General features: G+C 34.7%; 1 pseudogene; it reads left to right on the top strand.

Annotated features, from left to right (window-relative positions):
• The first annotated feature begins 3,448 nt into the window (after window positions 1–3,448).
• On the top strand, window positions 3,449–5,829 carry LOC120583128 (cell division cycle 5-like protein; annotated as a pseudogene).
• Window positions 5,830–11,504: the final 5,675 nt, after the last annotated feature.

Raw genomic sequence — 11,504 nt, 5'->3', positions numbered from 1 at the left:
ATATTCATTAATGCCAATGAAGCAAAAAGTTAATAAAGACTTCATCTCAGAGTTTCTTATCAGATTTTAAAAATTAGCATTATAAAAAACTCACTACATTGTCCTTTTTCTTTCTTATTTCATCTTGGACAGTAAATGACCTGTGTCCTCAGGCTAAAGCTTTGGAAATACTCGTATCCTTCTATTTTATCTTTTCATAAAAGTTTTCTATTTTAAACTCTGGGGCATCTTCATATTTTCTTTTAAATTCATTTTTTTAATGTACTTTTACAGGAATAGTCTCCTACTTAAGCTCCAGACTTCAGAAAATGATTCTTAAAGCAAAGAAACTGCATACTCTAGATTTTCAGATGAATGTTTCTAATTCGGACAATCATGTCTTTGGGACTAGACTGTGATTTCTTATACATTATAACTTTTTATAATGTTGTATTAGTCAAGATTCTCCCAAGAAACAGAACCAATAAGATATTGAGATTTATTATAAAATGTTCACACGATTATGAAAACTGAGAGGTTCCACGATCTGCTATCTGCAAGTTTGAGACCAAGGAAAATCCACCAGTGGTATAGGTTGAAGGCTTGAGAGTCAGAAAGCCAGTGGTGGACAGTCTGATTCTGAAGGCCTGAGAATTTGGAGCACCAAAGGCAGGAAAAGATGGATACCCCAGCTCAATCAATCAGGCAGAGAGAGGAGTCAGCATTCTTCAATGGATTAAATGTTGCCTTTCCACAATGGGCAGGGCCATCTGCTTTACTTAGTCCACCAATTCAAAAGTCAAGTTTTTCCAGAAACCCCCTCACAGATACACTCAGAAATAATGTGTAACCAGCTACATAGGCATCCCATGGCTCAGTCAAGTTGACACATAAAATTAACCATCATAAATGTATTTGCTGTAGTATGAAAAACATTCTCTATTTTGCCTTCTAATATGCTACCACTAGCTTTCATGCTTTGGAAACAAGCTTCTTTGTCAGTTAGCTGCAATAGGATACAATCAGTTATCCACACCTGCAAACAGGGCCTCCCATGAGGTTTAGGATGTACCTTGGAGGCTCTCTTTGGAAGAAAGTACAACCTATAAATCATTAAATTTCAGAAAACATTTCTTAAAACTTCCACTTTATAAAATGAGAGGATGATTGGTAAAATTCTTGGACTTTTAACAGACATATTTTTAGTCTTAAAATTTTCTGAGATTATCTCCTCCAAAAACAGTAACTTAAATTCTAATTAGCAATAAACAAATACTCTCAATATTTTTAATAAGAGAAAATCCATAAAGTAAAAGTAATTTAATAAAGAATATTTTGTGAAAAATATTGATTCCTAATTAATCGAAAGTACCTGTACACAGCTAAGTATAATAAACTTCATAATATTTTATTAATGTTTCAGATCTCAAACTAAAATACTGAATATTTTTAAAGAAATGAAAATGCTTGGCCATTGAAATTGCTATTGTGTCATTATTGATTGCAGGCCATTATGTGTACTCTGTCATGCTCCATAAACTTGATTTAAAAACTAAATAGCAATAGAATATTTTGCTTGATGATTCAAAAAAAAATATGAGCAGTAAGAAAACAAATATATATATTCCACATATTCCTTTGCTAAAACACCTGAGAATACTATTTTTAGAAACTTTAATAAAAACAATTTTGAAAAAGAATGTAGTCATTTAAAATGGTCCCAGACTTAATATAGTGTAGGTAATAACCATTATCCTGTACACATCTTTAGAACCAGAAGACTGAGTTCGTGTTCTGGTTCTATTACTTTCAACAAAGCCAAGATATTAACCCAGTTCTTATTGACCCATGGTACATTCTTCCATTTTAATTAGAAATTTCCTTCCATACATTTAACGACTCCTTTAAACATGAACGTAATAATTAACTAACTGCTATTCTATGGAAAAGAGGTTATTATAAATATAATCATAAGTTAGGGTTATTAATTTATTATATCTATTGTTAAATTATATTTTAATAACATTTTTCTAATTATATTATTAATACATAATATAGAAAACTTGGAAAATCAAAAACAGAAAAGAAACAATACCTCTTATAATACGAAATAACTACTATCGATATTTTGATGTGCCCTACTAGCATATTTTTATTCAAGTTTATAAGTTACGTGCATTGCAAACTTGGTGTCATATTGTATATACAATTCTACAGCTCATTTTTTAAATTTAGCAATGCAGCCATGCACCACATGATAACATTTTGGTCAATGAAAGACTGTATATAAGACTGTGGTCCCATAAGATTATTCATATCATATAGTGATGTGTAGCCATCTAATATCTTAACACAATGCATTACTCATGTTTGTGGTGATGCTGATGTAAACATACCTACTGCACTTCCAGTCACACAAAAGTATAGCATATGCAATTACAGTAGCCAGCTGTACCACTAGGTTTGTGTAAGTTCACACAAAGATGAAATTGCTTAATGACACATTTCTTAGAACGTATCACCCATCATTAAGTGACCCATAACTATATATAAAGAAAAATTTCCCTTGCTAAAAAGACTCTTCTACCAACATGATTTTTAATAATTTTGTGTGATATACAAATATATTTTTCTTAAATATACTATGTCTTTGGCCATTTGTGTTTTCAAATTTTTGCTATCATAAATAATACTACACTAAACATTCATATACACATATCTTGTCCATTCCTCTGATTGCTTCTTAGCATGAGTTCTTAGAGAAGTATCCCAGCAAAGGATAAAGCCTTCATAACATATTGGGAAATTGCCTTCCAGAAAAATGATTATCTTTGTGCTGCCCTTAATAGTATATACGAGTTCTCCTCTCCCTTTATTTACTCTTGCTCTTGGGATTTTTGAAAAACATGAGATTCAAATTTTTTAAAAATCAGCTTTATTCCTGAGAAAATGGAAGATAATGCTTTAGATTGGCCATCAAACTTGCTCGTTAATATCCGACCTCTAAACCAGTCCGTTTAATAGATTCCATCCCTAGCCCAGGTGGACTTCCACAGGCTGCCCCCTGGGATCCTGCCCAGTAAGCTAATCACATAGAAATTATAGTCTTCCTTTTTGCAGGCTTGCTCAGAATTAAAATGGAGAAAGAATTTAGACAAGCATGTTTAGTTTCTTCTCCAAAGCTCATGAAGTCACTTCTCCTATGGGAGGCAGTAAAGGATGAGAGAAAGGGCTGGGAAGAAAGGAGCCAGAAGTGTTAGTCTAGCTGAAATCCCTCCATGTGTAAACATGGGTCAAAACGGAGGTGCTGCCAAAATGTTTGCCAATACTCTGCACTGAACTGTTTAGCATTAAAAAAAATGAGTTTCGAGAAGTTCGCGGCTGTGAGAAGTGGCTGCTCTCGGTCCCGTGTCTGCAGCATCGTTACTACTTCTCTTAAGCTGGCTGCTTGCCAAGATATCCCGCCACCATGATACCTCGAATTACAATTAAGGGGGGCACGTGGAGGAATATCGAGGATGAAATTCTGAAAGCAGCAGTAATAAAATACGGGAAAAGCCAGTGGTCTAGCATTACCTCACTGCTGCACAGAAAATCAGCAAAGCAGTCCAAAGCCAGATGGTATGAGTGGACTGGATCCAAGCATTAAGAAAACAGAATGATCCAGAGAAGAGGAAAAACTCCTGCATTTGGCCAAGTTGATGCCAACACAGTGGAGGACCATCACTACAATCGTTGGAAGAACAGCTGCCCAGTGCTTGGAACACTGTGAATTTCATCTGGATAAAGCCACTGAAGAGACAATGAAGAGGAAATAAAAGATGATCCATGAAAACGTAAACCTGGAGAAACAGATCCAAATCCAGAAACAAACCAGCATGGCCTGACCCAATTGATATGGACGAGGATGAACTTGAGATGCTTTCTGAAGCTAGAGCCCACCTAGCTAATACTCGGGGAAAGAAGGCCAAGAGGAAAGCAAGAGAGAAACAGTGAGAAGAAGAAAGGAGTCTTGCTGCCCTCCAAAAGAGAAGAGAACTTCGAGCAGCTGATATAGAAATTTAGAAGAAAATTTAAAAAAAGAGAGGAGTTCATTATAATACTGAAATCCCACTGGGGGGGGGAAGCTTGCTCTTGGTTTCTATGAGACTTCTGAGGAAAACAACCAGGTTGTTGATGCAGATTTCAGGAAGTTAAGATAGCAGGATCTTGATGGGGATCTAAGATCTGAAAAAGAAGGAAGAGATAGAAAAAGAAGACAAGCAGCATTTGAAAAGGAAAAAAGGAGTCTGATTTACCATCAGCTATTCTTCAAACGAGTGGTGTTTCTGAATTTACAAAAATAAGAAGCAAACTAGTACTTCCTGTTCCTCAGATTTCAGATGCAGAACTCCAGTAAGTTGTGAAAGTAGGCCAAGATAGTGAAATCGTGTGTCAGACTACTGAGGAATCTGGTATAACAAACCGCTTCCAGTACTCATGTATGGGTATAATGTCACCAACAACAGCATCTCTCTTTGAACACCACGAATGCCAGCTTCCCAGAGCAGAATTCTGCAGGAAGCTCAGAACTTTATGGCTCTGACCAATGTGGATGTCCCATTAAACGGTGGACTTAACACAACTTTGCACAAGAGTCTCGGGTGTGACTCCACAGCAGCATGTTGTACAACTCCAAACATAAGTTCTTTCTATCTCATGCAGGACTCTGTCTCATGGATCTGGAGGGCTGAGTCCCTAGAGGGGGACAACTCCCAAACCAGTTGTTAACTCCACCCTGGGTAGAACTCTTCTTTGAGACAAATTAAACATTAATCCTGAGGATGGAATGGTAGAGTACAGTGATCCCTCTTATGTGAAGCAGATGAAAAGAGAATCTTGTGAACACCTCCGTTCGGGGTTGTTGGGCCTTCCTGCTCCTAAGAATGATTTTGAAAGTGTCCTACCAGAAAATGCTAAGAAAGAGCTGGAAGGTCATGAAATAGATCGTACATATGTTAAAGATGCTGCTGACATGGATGTACGAAAGCAGGCTATATGAGATGCAGAGCATGTAAAGGAAATGAAACGAATGTACAAAGCTGTCCAGAAAGATCTTTCAGGACCATAAGAAGTAAATGAAACTATTCTAAGATCCTTAAGTGTAGAACCACCTTTAACCGATTTTCAGAAAAGTGAATAACTAATCAAAAAAGAAATTATCACAATGCTTCATTATGACCTTCTATATCACCCTTATGAACAATCTGGAAATAAAGGACAAACTACAGGATTCACTACCAATAATTCAGAGCACACTGCCTAACTAGAACATAACCCTTATGAAAAGTTCTCCAAAGAAGAGCTAAAAAAGGCCCAGGACATTCTGGTACAGAAGATGGAAGTGATAAAACTAGGTATGAGCCATGGAGAACTCTCAAGGGAAGCTTATAACCAGGGGTGGGAAGAATGCTACAGTTAAGTTTTATATCCCCCTGGGCAGAGCCGCTACCCACAGGCCAACCTAGTAAGCGAAAAGGACAGAAGTGAGTCACTTGAAAAGAGGCTTGAGATAAACAGGAGTCACATGATGACAGAAGCCAAGAGAGCTGCAAAGATGGAAAAGAAGATGAAAATTTTGCTTGGGGGTTACCAGTCTCATGATATGGGGCTCATGAAACAGGCAAATGACTTATGGGACCAAACTGAGCAGGCTTAGAGTTATGTACTTTTGAAGAACTCAAGAAACATGAAGATTCTGCTATTGCCCGGAGGCCAGATGTACAGCAACAATAAAAAAGAGAAAAGGAATTTCAGCATATATATGCTGATTTGCTACTGGAGAAAAAGAATTTAAAGTCCAAATTCTGAAGTTCAGTTTATATTTTGTCACAAGAAGAATTGATTGCTAGTTTTCATATCTGGAAGGCTGAAACTAATGTTTATCTTCATTGGCAAATTTGTCCATGATTGGTGGGTTTTTGTTTTTTTTATATTAAATGCTATCAATCATACACATTCTACATATAAATACTTTAACTCCACAGGACATTTTAGGTTTTAAATTATTAAGATAATCATTCTTTTAACAGTGTCATACTTGCAAATTTTTTTCGATTTTGCCCTTTATTTTTAAAAGCCTGATTCTAAAGTGCTGCCTGTGAGTATACTCTTGAATAAAAACAATATTAAAAAAAATAAATTTCTACCTTGATAGAAAAATATAAGAGTCTCATTTTAATGCATTACTTTGGTTACTGGAAGACTAAACTTTTTTACTGTTTTGTGAATTTCCTCCCATGACTTTTGACTATGTTTATATTGGAGAGTCATCTTTTGACGTTGATTTGTAATACATAGTATGAGAAGATAATAATAATTTGCTATATCCATTACCAAAAATTTCAATTTGCCATTTGCCTCTTCTTTTTTAATGAAAACAGCTTTTATTCCTTTAAAAAAATATGTATCGTTTTTAAAATCAGAAAATAAGTAAACATATCAGAAAAAAGTGAGACATCTCTAGTTATTTCTCGACTTGAAGACAACCAATAAGATTTTAATGTACATATTTCCAGCCTTAATAGATGGATAGACAGATGACTGAATAGAAATGTGTACATAGAAACAAGCACACACATATTGTTTTATAAAAAGTAGATCACATTTGCTGTTTTGTAGCCTACAACATTTCATTGCTATCCTTACAAATCCATCTTTACGTTTTGTCCAGTTTTTTCTTTAGGATATGTTTATCAAATGTTTATGTTTTGATGTAAAGAAGTGAACTTTTATATGGACTACAACTGAACAGTACATTGTTAAACATGCACATAACTTCAATAAAGTGGTGAAGATGGGAGATTTTTCTACAGAAAGTTAAATTTGTACAGGTAGAGGCAGCAACAACTGTGGCACTCTTATTCCATCTGGTGGATGGCAAGTTTATTTTCATATCTATTGTAACATTTACATTAATTTCAGGACTTCAAAAATGTGAGAAAATATGTGTTTCTTGGAAACTAGGAACTTTGGATATTAAAGCTGTTTGTTATGAATTAAAATGTAGAAGTACATGAACCTTCTGATTTTTCGTCTCAACATATTCTTGTCTGTTACCTTTTTTTTCTTCCAGATTAGTGACTTGCAATCATTTTCTGTAAATAGTGAATATTTTAGGCTTTAAAGCCCTAGTGGTTTCTGTCACAATACTCAACTCTGCTACTGTAGAACAAAAATTGCTATAGAACATATTAAACAATTGGAGGTTGTTGTTTTCTTATAAAACTTATTTACAAAAACAACTTGAGGCCAAATTCGGCCCATGTGCCTCAGCTTGCAAACCCCCGTTCTAGATGAACATTGGAATCATTTTTTTGGGTGGGGGGAGAAATTTTGTTGGAATTCCATCAAGGGTTAAATTAATCTGGGGTTAACATTTTTACAATAATGTGACTTCCCATTTTGTAGCAAAATATATCTCTAAATTGATTTACATTTCTTTTATGTTTCTTACCAAAATGTTACATATTTTTTAAACTGTCCAAATTGTTTCTCAATTGCTTGCTTATATGGTGCACATACCACAGATCATGCTTTCCATTCTTCAGCCTACTCTCAGAATAGACTACTTTGTATAGAGCCCATTCAAAGGAGAGGGTTATTTTCTCTTTCTGCTTTAGTTACAGGTGTATGGGTGCTGATTGTGTCATTCAGCTTTTGTTAGAGAAGTTTTAGGTTCAAAACAAAACTGAGAGTTGGTGCAGAGATTTCCCATACACCCTTTGCCCCATCATGTGTAGCCTCCCCCATTATCAACATCACTCCAGAATGGTACACTTGTAAACCAAGGATGAACTTACATTGACACATCTTAATCACTGAAAGTCCCTAGTTTACATTAGCGTTCACTAATATTAGGGTTTGAATATATAATGACATGTATCTATCATTATAATATCACACAGAGCATTTTCACTGCCCTAAAATTCCCCTATACCTTGCCTATTTAATCCTCTTCCACCATCACCCCTGGCAAACAATGATATTTTCACTGTCTCCATATTTTTACCTTTTTCAGATGTTAAATAGTTGGAATCAGAGCATACGTAGACTTTTCAGATTGGCTTCTTTCACTTAATAGAATGCATTTCAGGTTCCCCTGTGTCTTCTCATGGCTTAATAACTCATTTATTTTTAGCACTAAATGATATGCCATTGTCTGGTTATACCACAGTTTATTTACCCATTCACTTACTGAAAAACATTTTGGTTGCTACCAAGTTTTCCCATTATAAATAAAGCTACTATAAACATCCTTGCGCATATTTTTGTGTAGACATATGTTTTCATCACATTTGGCAAGTACCAAGGAGCATCATTGCTGGATCATATGGTAAGAGTACGTTTAGTTTTGTAAGAAACTGCCAAACTCTCTTCCAAAGTAGCTGTACCATTTTGTATTTTTATTAGCAATGTGTGAGAGTTCCTGTTGTTCTACATCCTCACCAACATTAATGTCAGTGCTCTGGACTGTGGCCATTCTAATAGGCATGTAGTGGTATCTCATGTCATTGTTTTAACTTTCATTTTTCTGATGACATATGATGTGGAGCATCTTTTCATATGCTTATTTGCCATCTACATGTATTCTTTAGTGCAGTACCTGTTAAGGTCTTTGGGCCATTTTTTATTCTAGTTGTTTTCATATTGTTGAGTTTAAGAGCTCTTTGTATATTTTGAATAACAGCCCTTTGATTTGTTTTTTGCATATATTTTCTCCCAGTCTATGGCTTGTCTTCTCATTCTTTTGGCATGGTCTTTTACAGAGCAAATTTAATTTTAATGAAGTCCAGCTTGTGAATTATTTCTTTCATGAATCATATCTTTAGTGCTATATGTAAAAAGGCATCACCATATCCAAGGTCATCTAGGTTTTCTTTTATGCTATCGTCGAGGAGTTTTATAGTATTGTGTTTTACATTCAGATTTACAATCCATTTGAGTTAATTTTTGTGAAGAATGTAAGCTCTGCATCTAGATTCATATTTTTTACATGGTAATTTTATTTTTTATTGAGGAAACATATAACATCATATTAGTTTCAGGTGTACAACACAATGATTCAGTATTTGTACATATTGCAAAAGGATCACTACAATAAGTCTAGTTAACATCCATCACCACATACATAGTTACAAATCTTTTTTTTGTAATGAAGACTTACAAGATCTACTATCTTAACAACCTCCATATATATAACACAGTATTATTAACTAGATTCATTTTTTTGGCATGTTGAAAAGACTATCTTTGCATCCTATTGCCTTTGTTCCTTTGTCAAAAATCACTTGGCTACAGTTATGGGGGTTTATTTCTAGGCTCTCTACTCTGTTCCATTGTTCTGTTTGTCTATTCTTTTGCTAATACTGTGCTGTCTTGATTACTGTAGCTTTATAGTAAATCTTAAAGTCATGTAGTATCAGTCCTACAACTTGTTCTTCTCCTTCAATATTGTGTTGACTATTCTGGGTTGGTTCAGTTATTTTACACACAGAATTTAGTATTAGTAACTCTTACAAGCCAAGACTTTAGATCAACTGGAAAGAGAAAGTAAAGAGGATGAGAAGGTTGAGAGAGGAGGGTGATACAGTTGAAAAACATATTCCAGGAAGCCAGTTTGGCCTTAATGTATTAGCTCTTTCCCTTGCCCTCTTAAAAAAGACCTGCTAATGATTTTCCATTTATTCCCACAAACACTTTCTCTCTTTCATGGTTTATAGCTAAGAGATAATGTGAGGACATTTCTCTCTTTGGCATGCATAATGGAGTTAAGGCATCCCTTTTTATTATTATTGTCACCCTGAACAGTGACAATCAACACATTTCATTGCTCCCAAGAAAATCACATTCATTATTAATAGGTGTGTCAATTTCTCCATCAGATGTAAGATGGTATGTTTGGAGCTTTTCCATTTCCATAGAGTTTTCTTAGAAACACTTGCCTCGGAAAAATGCACTTGCATTACACATGACATAGTTTGGTATAAGCATCATTTTGGAGAGTTGAGCAGAACTCAAATAGAATGAAACCACCATATGCCCATGTTAATTACACAAAACCTATACCTTCTATCATAGGAGAAAAATATGCAAAAATAAAGACCAGTTTTCCTAATTCAATTTTAAAAAGTAATAATGTAAAAATTTAAAGCTATTGACGTTAGTAGATGAATTATTGGAGACAGACATCTATTCAGAATCTAGGAAATTTAATTAAACTCTTCACTCAAAATATATACTGCACTGTGTCCTTGTGTATATATGTGTATACATAAGCTTATTTTACTTAACTTCCATGCCTGAGGTATCTTAGGGATTCTCTGTTCCACAGAACCATACAATAAACAGGTGATCAATAATATTCATTTGAAAGATTCCAGTTTTATTTTTTTCATTAGCACTAAGCTATATTTTTCTCTTATGCTCATCTGTATTTAATGTTGGGTGGACACATTTTCTCTTCTATTAGATATATTTTTTGCTTCTGGAGCATATAAAACATCTTCTAATTACTTTCTTCCTTTCAATTTTCATAATTTATATCTGCTATGGAAAAATTAAAATATACAGGTAGGAAAAAGAGGTGAATCATTCAAAGTTCCACTACTCAGTGATAACCACTGTAAAAAATGTTGACTCTTCCTGAACTGTATCTTATAAATACGTAAATTTGAAAATATGGTATTTGATTTTACATATTCCTCTATACCTTTTTTTGAACATTTTTTGTATTGATAAATATTGACTCATATCTTAATTTTAAAGATTCCACAAAATTCTATCACATGTATACATGATAATTAATTAAGTAAAATCTTTATTGTTGAAACTTAAGATTTCTTTACTTACAAAAATGCCTTTGAAAAAGAATCTTTGCATTTTTTTTCATTCTTTAAGATAGATTTTAGAAGGGAATTATTGGACTTAAAAGTATGTAATTTTTAAGGCTGTTGAGGCATTTTGTCAAATTGTAACAATTTGTTGGGGAAATTTCCCGAGATGTCCTGCAACCAACCTCCAAAGGAGGACTGAGCAGTGCAACCAAAGAAAGATAACGCCAGAATTAAACAAAGAATGATTAAGAGAACCTATCGACAGAAGCAGAATCTTGGGTGACAGTAATACAGTAGATCGCCTCACTCGAACTGGATGGGGCTTGATATATACGGCATCCAGAAACAGAGGTGGTTTGTTGCCAAGTGGCCCTTGCTTGTTAGGAGCTATCTATTCCAAAGAAGTAATAATGGGCCTATTTATCTATGTAAGAACATCCCTTTCAGGTGATATGGGCCCACCCCTCTGGGGGTGAACTAGTGGTCACTGAGAGCAACTTATTTCTTAGGATGGCAGCAGTCATGTAAAGCACCAGAAACTGTTTTGCCTAATACAATTACACTTCCACCTGGATTATGTAAAAGTTGCTACTTATCCATGCCTTGTAAATACCAAGTATTTACATACTTATGATAATTTCCTTCTAAAGG

The sequence above is a fragment of the Pteropus medius genome, unplaced genomic scaffold, assembly GCF_902729225.1.
Source record: "Pteropus medius unplaced genomic scaffold, Ma_sr-lr_union100, whole genome shotgun sequence".
Taxonomy (NCBI): domain Eukaryota; kingdom Metazoa; phylum Chordata; class Mammalia; order Chiroptera; family Pteropodidae; genus Pteropus; species Pteropus medius.
Note: the sequence above shows the minus strand (reverse complement) of the source record. Positions and strands in the feature narration are given on the sequence as shown.